Source organism: Papilio polytes, unplaced genomic scaffold, assembly GCF_000836215.1.
Source record: "Papilio polytes unplaced genomic scaffold, Ppol_1.0 DF824169.1, whole genome shotgun sequence".
Taxonomy (NCBI): Eukaryota; Metazoa; Arthropoda; class Insecta; order Lepidoptera; family Papilionidae; genus Papilio; species Papilio polytes.
The window spans coordinates 3,146,278-3,162,553 of NW_013525035.1; the positions used below are offsets into that span (position 1 = coordinate 3,146,278).

The 16,276-nt window shown below is 33.4% G+C and overlaps 2 protein-coding genes and 1 non-coding gene across 9 annotated transcripts in view; 1 reads left to right on the forward strand and 2 right to left on the reverse strand.

Annotated features, from left to right (window-relative positions):
• LOC106111406 (transcriptional activator cubitus interruptus) overlaps positions 1-12,512 on the reverse strand; it is a 93,292-nt gene extending 80,780 nt beyond the window's left edge. For 4 of the 6 annotated variants that reach the window (XM_013293479.1, XM_013293482.1, XM_013293481.1 and 1 more), the window contains exon 1: positions 3,638-3,899. The gene's annotated coding sequence lies outside the window, so the exon portion shown is untranslated. Of the gene's footprint in view, positions 1-3,637; positions 3,900-6,923; positions 7,095-11,164; positions 11,321-11,957; positions 12,070-12,428 lie in introns of those variants that run through there. The other 2 variants (XM_013293478.1, XM_013293477.1) reach the window with 2 other exon arrangements.
• Positions 12,513-13,279: 767 nt separating this feature from the next.
• Positions 13,280-13,353, reverse strand: Trnan-guu. The gene has a single exon. It is a non-coding gene; the product is annotated as a tRNA-Asn (tRNA).
• Positions 13,354-14,708: 1,355 nt separating this feature from the next.
• LOC106111383 (IQ motif and SEC7 domain-containing protein 2) overlaps positions 14,709-16,276 on the forward strand; it is a 110,146-nt gene continuing 108,578 nt past the window's right edge. For both annotated transcript variants that reach the window (XM_013293442.1, XM_013293446.1), the window contains exon 1: positions 14,709-14,968. The gene's annotated coding sequence lies outside the window, so the exon portion shown is untranslated. The remainder of the gene's footprint in view (positions 14,969-16,276) is intronic.

Below are 16,276 nucleotides of genomic sequence, written 5' to 3' on the forward strand. Positions count from 1 at the left end.
TGTTACTCGCCGATAACGTAAGTTTTGGTTTATTTCAATACAACAATCTAAGTCCAAAAATATAAATCTTTCCTCTTTATAATATTAGTTTAGATTATAATAAAATTAACTATATTATTGCCTGTTCTTCCAGACACTTTGGTAATTACACTATGAAATATAACAGAAAGATTAGTTTTTTTTCAAAATATGCAATTTTGAAATGTTCTCTACACTATTGCTGTGAGCTTCCTTCGCCGAAACACTTTAAAATATACCTATCTCTTTCATTCGTTTTGAAAAACAGAGATAACTAATATTTTTATACAGTTGTGTACGATAGCTTGTTCATAGCTATAGAATTGTTAGTACCTTTAGTTGAACATAAAACATAATATTAAATTCTATAAAATAATTCGTTGATTGCGTTACGACCGATCAAAAGGTATTAGGTGTTATTAAGAACGATTGGAGGATCATTAATTTTCATCAACTCGACAATATAGTTACATCGTTATGTTTTTTAAAGCGTTCACAATCTCACTATATACCAAAGAGGTTAGATCAAAAGGCAGTAACCCCGCAGAGTCCTAAGGCACGTATAGTTTCCGTAATTGCTTAATCAGTCCGATTGATGATCTATGGATCCGATCGCTTTGGTATGGCGCTTTTTAGGGTAAACATATTTTCATTACCACGAACACAAGCGAACATTCGTGGTTAATACTATATTTTTTATTCAATAGTGATTTAGAACATTTTTTAAATTTGAGATATACCAATAAATATTTAGAGAAACCTTTCATAGCAAACCAATATTTAATAAAAATTGCGCTACTATCGATCAAAACAATATAAAATACTAGGTTTCGCCCGCGACTCCGTCTGCGTAGAATTAAAAAAAAAACGAAAGCGAGTAGCCTATGTGAACACATATAGAACTACAAAATACACAGGAAGAACTTCCTGATTATGTTCTACACCTATGCCAAATTTCATTGAAATCCGTTCAGCAATTTAGACTACTAACAAACATCCATCCATCAACTTTCGCATTTATAATACTAGTAAAATTATTAGGTAACTAACAAGAGTCAAAAAAGAAATATGGAAAATATTCTGACATAAAGTCAAATACGTTAAATACATTTTCTGAACCATTCGTCCAGTGGAACTGTACTTTAAGTCATCGACCGAACGCTTTACAATCTTAAGCAGACACATAATTGTTGAGAGTCGACTAGCAGAGCGTTTTATACGGATATGTTGAACATTTTATGATTCGTATCGCAGCCTTATCTTGGATGAGGCCCAATCAAGCGCTACAAAACTAACGATTTCTATAAAGATTACATTTAATGTACCCGAACCGATACTTTTTATAGTAACAAAGAAATACGTACATTCAGTATTTTTTATACGAATTATGTTTTAATCTTCCTTTTCTTGTCGATTAGTTTTTGTTTACTTGAACCATACGTTACAAATATTTTAAAACTAACGAGCTAAACTATTTTCAAAATAAAGTTACTCGCGACTTAGGCTACGTGAAATATAAAAATATAGCCTATGTTACTCATTAATAATGTAGCTTTTCATTGATGAAAGAAATTATTGAAATAGGCCCTGTATTTTTTGAGTTATTTCAATACATACAAAATTACAAATCTTTCCTATTCAAGTTATTACTAGCTTTTGCCAAAGGCTCCGTCCGCGTGGAATTAAAACAAAACAAAATCAAGTTGCCTATGCGTTCTTCCAGACTATGTTCTACATCAACGCCAAATTTCATCAAGATGCGTACAGCCGTTTAGGCTACAAACTCTAACAAACATCCATCCATTTAAATTTTCACATTTACAATACTAGTATGATAATATATACTACAGATTGACATTTTGGATGAAAAACAAACATTCTTTATTTTTCCTGTCTACTATGTGTTTATGTCTCTGGAGAGCAACGAATTTGCAATCCAAACAAATCATTACTCTATCAGTTCGTGTTTCGTGACCGCCGCTCCTAAGCACTGCATTGTCATATTGGAGGAAAGAATTCCGTCGCCATTTCTTCAGGCAGCCATGTTTATTGCCGATTGTTTTTAAGTAACAATATTTTACAGCCAGATTACAAATTGTATGTAACGACTAGACATGTATTTTAGGGCCAGACTATTTACTAGATTAGAATATTCTCTAGTTATACTTGTTAAACTATTTAAAAAACAAACTACCCACATTTTTAGACGTGGCAATTTTTTATTTATTTATTTAAAATTATTACAACAATTTAATGTAAACAGTTACTTCATACAGTGTATATTTACATTATCGGCTCATCTATACTATTATAATAAAGCGTAAACATGCACTTCTTTGTTGCCTAAGATGTCAGCAATCACAGCATATTTTTGATTAGTTCTTTTTTTAATAAAAAGCCCTACACTTACGTCAAGCTTTTGGCTATATATTTTTAACGCCATTAAACTTAGAAAGTAAATATTTTGGATAAAAACCCTAATGTGGAAAAGCGACCTTAAGTTGCTGCCAACATGAAGAAAGTAAGTTTGCCAAGGTTTGTCATGTCATGTCATTTTGAGATTTGGTATTGATAATCTGACAAATGTAAACAATAAAATAAATTTTTCATAATTACATGCGGATGACGCCGCACGGGTAAAGCTAGTTATCTAAAAAAATCAACATCACTATCGGTCATTTAATTCCATTAATTATTGTGTATTATAATAAGAATAGATTATATTCATATTTATGATTAATTAAATGTTTGTGTAACATCTAAGGCCAATTAAATTTTATTTGCGACATGAAAACGGTTTGTTACATTGTAAAATTTTACAACATAAATCGATTTATAGTTTGCAATATGAGGCATTTGAAATAAAATTAATTTTATAGTTTAATCGGCTTATTGCTGATGGATTGTGGCTTTATCTTCTTGATCATCATCAACTGTGGTCACCGTCAACTTGATGAGGTAGAATGCAAGAATTTATTCAGTTTTTAATTGTGTTTACCTTTTTTTTCGAGATTTATACCTACTATAACTAACAAAATTCAGAGGTCGTATGTTCTCATTTAGTGTATTCTTTCTCTCATTTTGTAAAAAATAACTATAGCATCGGAACATATTATATTTAATCATTTCTAACTACTTAGTTATGATAAACATTCATCCGTGTTTCCTTCGTCACAATTATAAAAAATATTCGTCAAGTTGAATACAAAAGAATTCTAATAAAAATGCACCAACGACAAGAGGTTAGGTGATAAATAATAAAAAAAAATCCAGCAATTCCCGGGAAAGACTAAAAACGTGACTGAACTGCAGCACTGTAAGGCTCCCCGCCGTTGCCCGGGATCGCTTTGTTTTTAAAAGTTACAAAAAGTCAGCCCCTTCTCATTCTGGCCGAGGCAGGTACAAAATCCTCCTTGGACCACATGTTGACAGCATTTAGTACACGAAATATTGTCACTTAAACATATAAATAACTTAGAAAAAAGTTTTATATAAAGAAAGTTCAGCGCGCGTACTTTTGAAAAAAAAAAGCCTGAAAAAGTTTTTCCTAGATTTTCAACTAAAATGCGCTTTTTAGTATTTGATTATGGAAATATAAATAGCATATTGATAGACTTACTCTTGATTTGTCAGGTCATCTTGTGTCAAACTACATGCAATCCATCCGCATAATAAATACAACACAACACAGACACTTGTCAAATAAATACAAAAAAAATTAACTTTGTCACACTACAAATGAAGATAATAAGATCCAATCGTTCACAAAATCACACAGACCGTTAAATGTCTTAAGTTTCTTTTATAAAAATAATATTAAAACGAATGTTTATAATGATACGAAGGAAAAATAAAAACCAACATCGACGACCGTCACCGGCGCGGCTCGAACCGATATAGCAAAACATGGACGAAACGCGCCAACGGAACGGCGGTTTCATCTCAATCTCGCCCGTCGAAACGAGACAGTAACATGACAATAAACGATTGTAAAACGTCAGGTGCGAAAGAGACAGTGGTTTTCTCATTACAGTTCGAAACATTACAGAAAGTGACATTTCACCGTCTCGCTCCCCCTCAAAGTTATTTCCGTACAAATTGTATGCGGGCGTATTTGTTTTCCGTCCCTGTCTGGCGCGGATAGTGTTACCAGATAATGTCTTAATCGCATTTTCTTAGCGCTATGCTGACTGATGCACTACATAAACAATGATAATTCACGGATTTGCATGCACGATATAGGCTTTTTAGTGAGTCAACTTAATGGTTACCATTTCGAATTTATTTTGCGGGTGGTCTATAAATTGACGATAGTAATGATAATGTTATTTTATTTGTTTTACAGCACGCATAAGTTTGTAATACAATGTTAAATCAAGGAATTGTATTAAAAATGCGTCTTTTGCTCAACTTTAAAGTTGTGACCATGAATACGAAAGTTTTAACAACCTAAGTTACCACCTTTATTGACAATGGTTGTACATTAAAAGTTAAAACTGCTGTATCTAACTAGTTAAAAATAACTAAACTGTATTTTTCATATCTATGGGAACTAGTTCATTTAAGTATAAAGACGGAATTTTTTGAAGTTTCCCATAACGCTGGCTTGAGACGTCTGTCCATTGTCGTTAGGAAAACATTTGCATAGTGGTCAGCAGCAAACAAGCTGCCGTGACGAGTATTTGTCAAGCACTTAACAAATAGATAATTATTTAGTCCGTTCTGAAATGTACCTAATACATATAGTATATGTTTATAATTCGAATACGTATCTGTAATTTTATTGCCGTATTCAGGACAAACAAACAAATCTTTCCTCACATATCATAGTAGATGGGTAATTTAAAAAAAATAGAATTATTTTAAATGTTTTATGGCTTTATCGTGTCAGTGATTATGAAGTCATTATTAATATTTATGTCTTGAGAGTTGTGTACTTTTTTTTATAACGAGTGCTAATTAGCCAGCGAAAAAACATATAGCCAAGTTTGGAGGGTAAAAAAGCCGCTGTCAACGACTAGCGTGAAATCTCATCTCTTTATGGGGTTCCGTATGAATCATGTATGATCCGAGAACTAACGCATACTACCCTGAAGTCAGTACGTCTTAATGCATTGCCAACAAAAACAGAAAATCCAAACCCACATCGATAGTACGTGACAGTAACATCTCGAAGTAAACCCTTTAAAAGCCTAACTCCAAAGCAATTTTCCCTCAAATTTTCATCTTACAAACAAGAAGTATAAGGTTTTATTCAATTTGAAACTAAATGGCATTAAAAGGATTTGAAAATCGAACAGGTTTTACGTTACGAATGAAATGCTCCAAGAAAAGGGACGGGACTACAAAAAGGAATCGCGGTGAAGCAACTAAACTCGAAAGCTCAAAGGACTTGTGCTGTATTTTGTTTTGTCTGAGCGAGATAACTTGATCACCACGACGATTATACAAACGGCTTAAATAACAATCGATACAAGCGATTCGAAGACTAAACACGACGCAATAAATACTAAAATCATCGATTCTCTGTTGCGTTAAGTCGTTACAGTCGAGACGTATCGTAAAAAGAACAATTTACAAGTTTGTCTGGCGCAAAACGAGACGGCCGATCAAATTATTATGTGTTAGAAAGAGACATGCGATGGACCCGGTCAGAGCTTAGGTTGTGTATTTTTTCAGAGTTATTGTGCCGGTTTCGATCTTTAATTAAGACATTTGTGCATTTATAATGAAATAACAATATGAGTCAACACACACCGACACTTAAAGTCGACGAACATTTGACCTCAGGTTGAATTATTTATCGGGTAGAAATAACTTATCTTAATTTGGCTTTTAATTCTTTTTTGTTTTGTCTACCGTGCCATTTGGTATTTACTAGCTTTCGCCCGCGACTGCGTCTGCGTGGAATTAAAAATTAAAAGAAAGTAGTCTATGTATGCTTCCAGAATATCCTATACATCTATGCCAAATTTTATCGACATCCGTTCAGCAGTTTAGGCTATAAACTCTAACAAACATCTATCCATCCATCTGTCTAAACTATCGCATTTATATTAGTAAGATAATCATTATTAACTTAGCCGTTTATTTGTACGCCAAAAGAAACGAATAAAAAGTTAAATGGAAGTCTAGTTCAACTCAATCACTTAGCAATATCCCGCAAAGAGATTTATAACAAGCTTTTGCTAACATAAAATCGTTAATAGCCAATTTGCAAACCATATACATACAACAAAACTATAATTAAATTGTGAAAAATAACACATTGCTTAAATTACTTGCTAAAACTAACTCAATCCTCATTAACAGCACTTGTGATAACCTCTTATTCAATTGAAATTATGTTTGTACACAAACAAATGGCATATAATAATTTTTAATATCCATCGTTTTTCTTGGTATTTAGCGTTTCGTCTAGTTCTAGATATAACTAACACCTAAATTATCCTTCACAACAACATAAAGAGAAAAGGTAAATATAATAGAGCTGCAAAAGTGTGCCGACAATAAAAAAATCCTAAAGATAAAATTATTGCAAAAAGGTTTTATATCAGATATTTCGAACTGAACATAATCTGTGACGTTTGGCATTTATTATCTGTACAATTATGGTATCGCGCGCGGTGCACTTTAATCTTCGATGCACCTGCGATTTTGCTGATCGTGCTATGACACCGACACCCGTGTGACGTTGATGACGAATTACGTGCTTATCTGCTCGATTACTAATGCTAGTTTTTCAAGGAATCGCTATCCTTTAGTTGGTAGCTATTAGTAAATGTTTAAACAAGAGGTTAGCGACTTAATTTAAAAAGGTGTTTATATTTTTTATGGTAATTGGGAACTTATAAGACATCGAATTTTATAGACAGTAAGTGTTAGATAGTTGAATAAATGCTTACTAAGTATTAATAGTCCTTGAGTTCTTCGTAATTTCTTTATCGGATTCTTGATATTTCACGGGAATCTCGAAAAGTCCTTGTTGCCAGTAGAGATTCGCGTGTGAACCAGAAGCGCAGGACTTCGTGTGGCACATCATCAGTCCTCGGTGTTTGGTGCTATTAGTTCCGACACTGGAATAGGTGAAAGAGAAGATTAAAGTAGAGAATTTAAGTAAGTTAGTAAGAAATAAGGATACAAGGGAGATGTTTTTGGAATAACTTAAACAGGGGGCCTTCTTATGCATCAAGACGAATAGGATGTAGTTAATTTATTGTTTAAATTGTAACTTGTTTTTATTTTCCTGTTTAAATTATTTTTACATTCAAATTTTAATGTATTTTTAATTTTAATTGCATTTGAATTCCATACAATTTTAATTAAAATTGTAATTAATTAGCTTTGATTTAATTGTATTTTTTAGATTTTATAGGTTAAATTAGGATGAGATATTGTGATATATAAGATGTGATATGCTGTGATTCATATATAAGATGTTAACATACAAATAAAGGAATATGTTAAAGTTATACAGTGGTAGTGCCCGCTTTAACATCTTAGCACGAATAGGCCGGCACGCCCGGTGTAATACCACGACCACACAGAAGACAGGCGTGAAGTGGAAGCAATTCCGTGTTTCGTCTGATGAGTGTGGTGCCGGAGGCCTTATTTAAGTCCCTTTGCCTTTGCCACCCTTTTCTTAAAGGAGAGGATGGCAAAGGGAAGTGGATTTGGCGGTGGAGGAGATGCATAGGAAGGGGAAATATCTTTTTTATGTGCATCTCCTCCTCCGTCGGATAAGGGTAGGCCAACGCATCTGTCTCGCGGAAGAAAGCAAAAGCGTTCCCGTGACCCAGCCAATGGCGAACTGAAGGAACACCGCTGGGTTTTTAGTGGGTATTCCGGCCATCTTCCATCTTTCGGCCGGCGAGCCCCACATACCCCCCCTGGCAACGGGGGGGGATGCGTAAAGGCATTTTCCCAGCGAGAAAAAAAAAAAAAAGGCCAACGCATCTGCAATTGCGGATGTCTACGGGCAGCGGTCGCCTCGCCATTTCGGCGGATTTAGGCGGCCGCTTGCTCGTTTGCCACCTTATGTTATAAAAAAAAATGTTAGTGGAACAAGAGGACAGCATAAAGCTGCCTTTAAAAAAATCAGTTTTTTTTTTAATATCCACTACGTTTCCTAACGCCTAATTTTAATAACATTCCGTAGCCCCGATAACGAATGAATAAAACTTTAAGAATGACGATTTGAAATCACTTTGGTACACGAATAATTCCGATGGAATCATTAAGCCATCAAAAACCAAACAAATAGACAATCTACAATAATCTCTTCCGACGCCGTTACTCCGCTGTCCTCTCTAAAGTGAAGTCGCGTGAATTAAAAAAAGAAGGAAAGAGCGTCTCGGACGCGTTGAATCGTGGTTCCGTAGCTTACAAAAAATGTACTACGAAAACGCATTGTCTTTAAACTGTTTGGTGACAATCGATTAATGTTGTTTTCACTCTTTGTTCTGCTTAAAAATCGGTCATGTTAAAAAAACTTTTAAAAAATCATGCTTGTCATTATTTGTTACTTTTTGTTTTTTTCACTGCATTTTATCTTATTTATAAGTTTGCTGAGTTCAGAAAAATTTCTATCTTTGCCTAAGAAAGATTTATTGCCATTGACATAGATAGCAAACTGAAAAGATTTTAGCACATACAGGATCTATCTCAAATTATAGAAATTGAGGTCCTTCTACCTCCAAAATGCTTTTGATCCGTTTCTTAAGAATCGGTCTGTTTATTCCACACTCTGCTTAATCTACATTAATGCCGCCTTAGCTCATTTCTTAAACAATCGCTTTATGTAGATTTAACTTACTACATCGACAATTAAAGATAAATACTTACTACTTGAGTGTGAGGTGAGGCTATCTTGTAACCTGCGTGTTACATTTTATTCATAAGTAACCCTAAAAATTCTAACTTAATCTCTTCCCAAAAAGTAAGTGATCGGTTTTATTAAGAGGGTTACCATATAGACTGATAAAAAATGGACATTCTGATAAGCACAATGTGTCTCTACGACTGGGAATTTATGTTAATAAAGTTAAAAAATGTGGCGTGCTAGGGAAGCGTGATCACTTTGATTTGTCTACCTGTCCTTGTCTACCGAATTACTAATTGTATAAAGCTTACTCTTTCTTTATGTAGTACCACAAAAAATGCTATCAAATAAATAAATGGGATGAGATATCGTTTTACACGGATTCTTTATAAAACTGTTCTAAGTCGATCTTTGAAAGATATAATGAAATAATACTTAGAAATAGCTGTTTCGTATCAATTTCCACTTCACACGTGTATAAAATATATTGCGATTTCGCTCAAACTCGTTGAGTAAAGCAGAGAAAATGTTTTTAAAGAGGAGACCCCATCTTACATATATTACTAAGCCGTGGGCATCGCCACTCGATAATCTAAGCTAGTTCTATAGGTCCTAGGGGGAAGTCCACACAGAAAACAGCCGTGAAGTGGAAGCAATTCCGCGTCTCGTCAGATGAGTGTGATTCCGGAAGCCTAATGTTAGTCCTTTTCCCTTTCCACCCTTTTCTTATCAGGAAAGGATGGAGGAGACGCAAATATGCGTGTCCTCCTCCATCGTTTAAGGGTGACAACGCATCTGCAATTGTGTATGTCTATGGGTAGTGGTCGCTTCGTCGTTTTGGCGGATTCAGGCGGCCGCTTGCTCGTTTGCCACCTTATGTTAAAAAAAAAAGTTAGCACAAATTCTTTAACCTTTGTTCTAAAATAAGCTCCAAACGTAATAAATTATTTCAACTATAGTATATACAGTAGCTTAGTAAATAAACGTTAACCTTAGTTATAAAAATAAAAATGTCTAAACATTTTAAAGGTCACCACATACTTAGTAATTAAAAAAATATAAATAAAACCTGCCAAACAGCCAGTGACGATTACAAAGTAACTTGTTTTGCTTAGTTAACTTTGAAGCGTATAAACGTTAAAAAGTACACCTGGACAGTATCATTTTACAGAACATTGCAAAACTCCGCTCCGGTGTATGGTTACTTAGAAAACATCATTTTTATTTATCTTGTAAGCGTTTTGTTTTTGCGACCAATATTCCAAAAAACGTTGACATTTTATATAACTCCTACTATCTATACTTATCTATACTATTATAATAAAGCTTAAACCTACACTTCTTTGTTGCCTAAGATGTCAGCAATTACAGCACATTTTTGAATAATCCTTTTTTTAATGAAAAGCCTGACACGTCACGCTTTAGGCTAGATATTTTAACGCCATGAAACTTAGGAGGTAAATATTTTGGATAAAAATCCTAATGTGGGAAAGAGACCATAAGTTGCTGCCAACACCAAAGAAACAAGATTGCCCAGATTTGTCATGTCATTTTGACATATGCTATTATTAATTTTACAAATGAAAACAATAAAATAAAATTTTCATAATTTCATGCGGATGAAATCGCACGGGAACAGCTAGTTAGGATATAAAGTTATTTTCATTAGTTCAATCGCATCATTATTTAGATCGCAAAAATATTAACTAAAAAATAATGTTGCTAGTGTATCTTATTAATGAAAATTTCCTTAATATAATTCCACTAACAGAGACCTCTTAGCGTCTCTAAGTGCGACAGAACCCAGAAATTTACAGCTGTAAATAGTAATAAATTATTGATTTGCTTAAAAACAATAATCTAAACTATCACTTACACTTTACTTTTTTCTATCCTGCAGACTGCAATATACCAAAAAAAATATCAAACAATTCTCACAGCAAGTAGAAACGCAATAGGAGATAACCGGGGGCAGGCAGAAAAAGATAGAATAATATAAAATCCATAAGCGAGATAAGGTAGGACTATAAAGTCATAAATATTGCTCACCTGGGTTCTTCTTACATGATACTTTTTTCATCCAAAAACGAAGATCTGTTGTTTACGGGCAGGCACTGTCGCGCACGAAAGTGTTCTTGGAATTTTTATTTTTATTAATGTCATACTCTCGTAGATGTTGGGACCTTTATTATACAGGTTTAAAGGATATTAGAGAACAAAACGAACGCGGCGGGGAGTTCCTTTTAGAACTGAACAGTACTTCTGTGCGTGTTATTGTTTCTTTCTTACTATTTGAATACAAAGAAGCTAAGTAGAACTACTTACTGCGATGGCAAAGAACCTATAGTTGATCTTGGTCCTGAAGCATGAATTCGCGGAGGCCGTCTGACCTTCTTCTGTTCACCGCTTGCAGCTCACTCTGGTTCAAATCCATAATGCTTCTTCAACGGTATTTGAGCGGCCGATGACTCCGCGAACAATCTGTTTTCAAAATACTCTCTTTAAACAATGCAGCTATATGTACTTACTTTTACGTTTAAATTAAAGATTTTGTTATTACAATTATAAATACTAAAAAAAATGAAAAAAACCCATACACAAATTATTTCACTAATTCTCGAAAACAATGTATGATCACCAAACGTGTAAGAACATGTTTAACGTAATGTAATAAATTTTATTGAAATTGTGAAAAATCTTGTCTTCATAAAGCTTTTCTGCTCGTCGATACAATACAATTTTTTTGCGATTTACTGACAATTCAAAGTGTTTTCAGTACTAAATATTCAAATATAATTTTTTGTTGGCTTGGAACTGCTTCGTTGTACGCGTCAATTTAATTACAATTTAAATTAGCGAAAACTTACCATTCCGGTTCACAGTGAGACCATAACAATCGGAATAAGATCTGAACATGGGCGTCGCTAGCCGGTGATCGAGGGGTAGGCTGATGATCAAGGAGGGTAGTAGTAAATTTTGTTTTAATTCCAAAAAGAGTGCTTATGAACAAGTGGAATAATTTTAATGAAAAACTGATAAGTTGTTTTTGAGTTCTGTTTGTGGGTCTCTAGATTACGAGTATCTTAGTATTTCGAATAAATTTATAAATTTAACTTACAATTTTCGACTCTCCATTGCAGATTTACTTCTAGCGACGCTCATAGGTCCAATCCATAGTTTAACGATGTATTGAACAAAGTAATTTTGTTATGAAAAATATTCCTCAGCTTCTGAAATCACCGTAAGAATTGTCAGGTTGTACACTTTAAATGCACATAAATTTAAATATTTATGGATTTTAGCCCGTGGTTTATAAAAGTCTATTTTCAAATATGTCGTCTTTACTAATTTATGTTAACATTATCGTAATAGTCCCGAGATTACTTGATAGACTGCGTATTACTTTAAGAAATTTTATCCAACATATGTTCTATGAAATTTATTTTAATAATAATGTGATTCTATATAATATAATAACATGTTGCGCTTTTTATTTACACGAAAACAACATTAAACTAAACCAAGAAACGACCAAAGTTTTGTACAAACTAATTCTACTTTAAAATGTTACTTAAAGCTTTATACTTACATTTGGACTGCCCATTATTTACTTTTATATCCAAGTTATTCTCACCCGAAATATGTATACACTTGAGAATCTTTTATTAAGATTTTAACTGAAAAAAAATGAGAGAAGTTAGTCTAGAAAATTACTTTCTGTAATGGCGGCGTCGGTGACGTCATTAGCACAGTTTGGTGTTTCACGTTATAACATGTTTGCAACCTTTTTTTAGCGAATAATAGAAAAAATGTAGTAAATAATTAGAAGCCTGTTTTATTATTTTAAGTTGTATTTTTAAAAGAGAAAAAATTGATTGTTTGATTCGAATAAATAGCGGTGAATTAAAAAGATTCTCAACGCTTATTTTACTTTCCAACATACAAGTAGACTATCTCCCATTTTTAGGGAAATGTATTTTAAAAAACAGATATAGTAACAGTAAAGTTCTTTTAAACAGCCACGGAGCAGACTAGACTCGTAAAATTAAGAAATTCGTTCTTAACACAAACATCAGGACAATAAAGGTCTCGGACTACTAAATTACTCCACTAAAACGGACGATCTTAAGATATAAATATTAGCCGGTCTGTCCGTGACGCTGTCTCGGGACGGTCCAATATCTCTAATTATCACGTCCGAGGTGGATAGATAGAGATATTTTTGTTTTTTCAGCTCACCCACTTAATAACATTCTTCACGCCGCCTTTATAGAATGGCGTGGAGTCGAAGTTCTATATTACAACTATTTTATTTTTAATTATGACACTGGCTATTGAGAAACAGGATTGTATATATTTTCAAGTACAAGGCTCTGTAATTTTATATTTATTATTATAACATTAATAATTAGTAGTAAATGACAAATTAGCAAAAAGTGTCGCCCCCGGGTGGGCTCGAACCACCAACCTTTCGGTTAACAGCCGAACGCGCTAGCCAATTGCGCCACGGAGGCACATATAACCCTATAGCTTAGTGGATGATGTCCTCGGCTTTTTCTTTATTTAGCTTGGGCATACACTAAAATCAATCGCTGTATGTAGGAGAGGAAAAATTATAGGACACTAGCTTTCGCCCACGACCCCGTCCGCGTGGGATCAAAAAAAAACAAGTAAGTAGCCTTTGTGTTCTTCCAAACTATCCTTCACATCAATGCCAAATTTCATCTAGATCTGTTCAGCCGTTTAGGCTACAAATTCTAACAAACTATATATACTAATTAAGATGGATGGAAATCCATCTTAATTTTCGCATTTATAATATTAGTAAGAGTAAGATTAAACCAGTGTCATACTAGATGAGAAAATTATTAAGTTAGTGTAATTCATTGTTTATTATATGTTAGATCGGGAATTAATTAAATAAAACGAAATGCAATTTTGGATGTAACAATTTATTTTTTTAAATGAACCTCTCGATGTATTTCTCTGTTCGTATCTTTGCACCCTAATACCCTCGTCGCCAGCGGTCACCTCGGGCGGAAGTTACCGAAACCGTTCATTTGGAGTTTTAGAGACGCCTTTTTTCATTCATTTCTTCTTGGAAAGTTTACGACCACAAAGAGAAAATAAAACAAATCCCTTGTTCTCAATGTATGGGAACTTTGTCTATGGGAGGACTTTGTTTTAAGATCTATTAGCACCGTATCTTCTGATATCGTAAATAGGATAGTGGTTCATTTATTTCTCAAACCTTTTTTACAAAATGCTTCGTAGTTTGAGGCCACTCATCTAAGGAAGGGTCAGGTTTGCCGAGATTGTTCACGAAAATCACCAGTAACATTAAGGGGTTGCTGAGATTCTTCGACGAGCTGGGTTGGCTGGAGTTATCCATGATCTGCCGCCTTGCGCAATACTGACAACACAGGAGACATAAACGCCGACCTAGTCTATCTAAAAAGATAAAAGTAAAAACATTTCCATCCAGGTTACACGTTGCGATACACGTATTTGTTTACTTAATTCATGATAAATTATTGTTTCCAAAAAGTACTTTTGAGTAACGCGACATCTATTCACCGTGTTTTGAGACATAATCTCAAAGTAGTCGGTTAAAACTAATAGAAATAAGTAATGGCGCTGTTTCACAAATAGTTTTATAGAATCAATGCAGATGTCGCTCTTCATGAAGAAACATTTTACAAAAATTTTTAATTCCTATCAATAGATGGCGTAATGCAAACTGAACATAACCCTACTAAAATAAAATGTAATGACTAAATGAAGCCAGCGAAGTTGTAGTAAGAATATACAATTTAGTAGGATTATAACGAATGTAAACTCGAATCGTCGAAGTCAATACAGGCAAAGCTCGTTGGTTGAATCGGTCTGACAGTAAATTTTTGCCACCGAAAGTGGATGTTTGTGTAAATTGCGACCGTTCGGTCTTCGTGAAAACATTGTGTATTTCGTTCGTTTTGTGACTTAAAAAATTGATTATTTCTATGGTTATTTCAGCTTTACCTCAGTGTAGTGCTTTTTGGTGTATTAAAGTGAACAACATTGTGGGAAACGTGGTCAAAAATCGGGAATCGGTGCGGTTATTTCAAGTTCGCCGGCTGTCTTGTTGTGGTGAGTGTGTGATCGATATTTATCCCCTTTTTATATTAGATTGTGACACTTTTTATTATCACACTAGTTTGAATTATAATCTATTTGACGAATAAAGTACTTACTGTTTGATAAAAAATGTTTTACACTTGACCGTGAATTTGTGGCTTTGTAAGTTGTAACAGTTCCGAGTTTTAGTGACTCAAACCTAATCAAACATTTTATACATGAAAACTGAGTAACCACTAATGTTTTTAAAGTTCTGAAAATTTATTTAGATTTCTCTTTGTTGTAGCTGTGATAAGCTAGGAGGTGTAAAATTAAAAAAATAAAAATAAACAACTGATTTGATTCCCATAATTTTGGTAAGACTTAACGCCATATTGACCGTTATAAAGTTTTAAAATTCCTATTGGGTTAATTTCTTTTAAAATTACGTTTAAAAATATGCAAGGATTCTTACTTTGTGAGAATTTTAGCATATTATTTGTTCTTTACTGAAGGTTTTATCATTTTTTTTAAAGAAAAGATTCAAACATGAAATGGATACCATCAAATTCAGTAAGAATAGTTGTATTTCTGTACTAATGAAGACTGTCATTTGTTATTGATTTTTAGTATTGCAATTTTGTTAAATAAAAATTATTTAGAATGTTGCCTACATAGCATATAGCATTTATAATCTTTATTGTCATAGATTTAACAATTTTGAATGTATGGTACATAAAATTATCAACCAACCAACCTTGACTAATTAAAAAAAAATCACTTATTGACCTTACATCCTTATAATACATGCATTTAAGTGAAAAAGAAGCAAGACAGCATACTTACTTGTTTACTATTTTTTTTCTAGATTTTTAGTCACTTAAATTGTTCAAAGGACTGAAAATATTTAAAAAGTTTATAAATAGTAACACCCATTCAACAATCTTTGTTTGTCTTTTCAATAGAGACATGTGTTTTGTTGTTTCAATAACTAGCCTCTTGTATGTGTTAATATTTTGTATACAGATTTAGAGTAAGCATTAAGAGGGGTTGTCCGAGTATTTATGTCTTGCTCTTTTCTATAAATTTATTATATTTATCTCTTTCTAACATACAGTAAACTATGGGATACTGTATAAGGAATTTAATATAAAGGAAATAATGGATACCACATAAAGAGATAGCTTAGTATTTGTGGTTCACACTTCCTTGTTATTTAACCTATGACAATTTACCCTGTACATGTTTAATGTAAAATGGCTTTAAAATCTGCAACATTAATTATTTTTATTAAAACTTCAAGCTCTCGGATATAAAGTATTTATGAAACTAATATCTTTC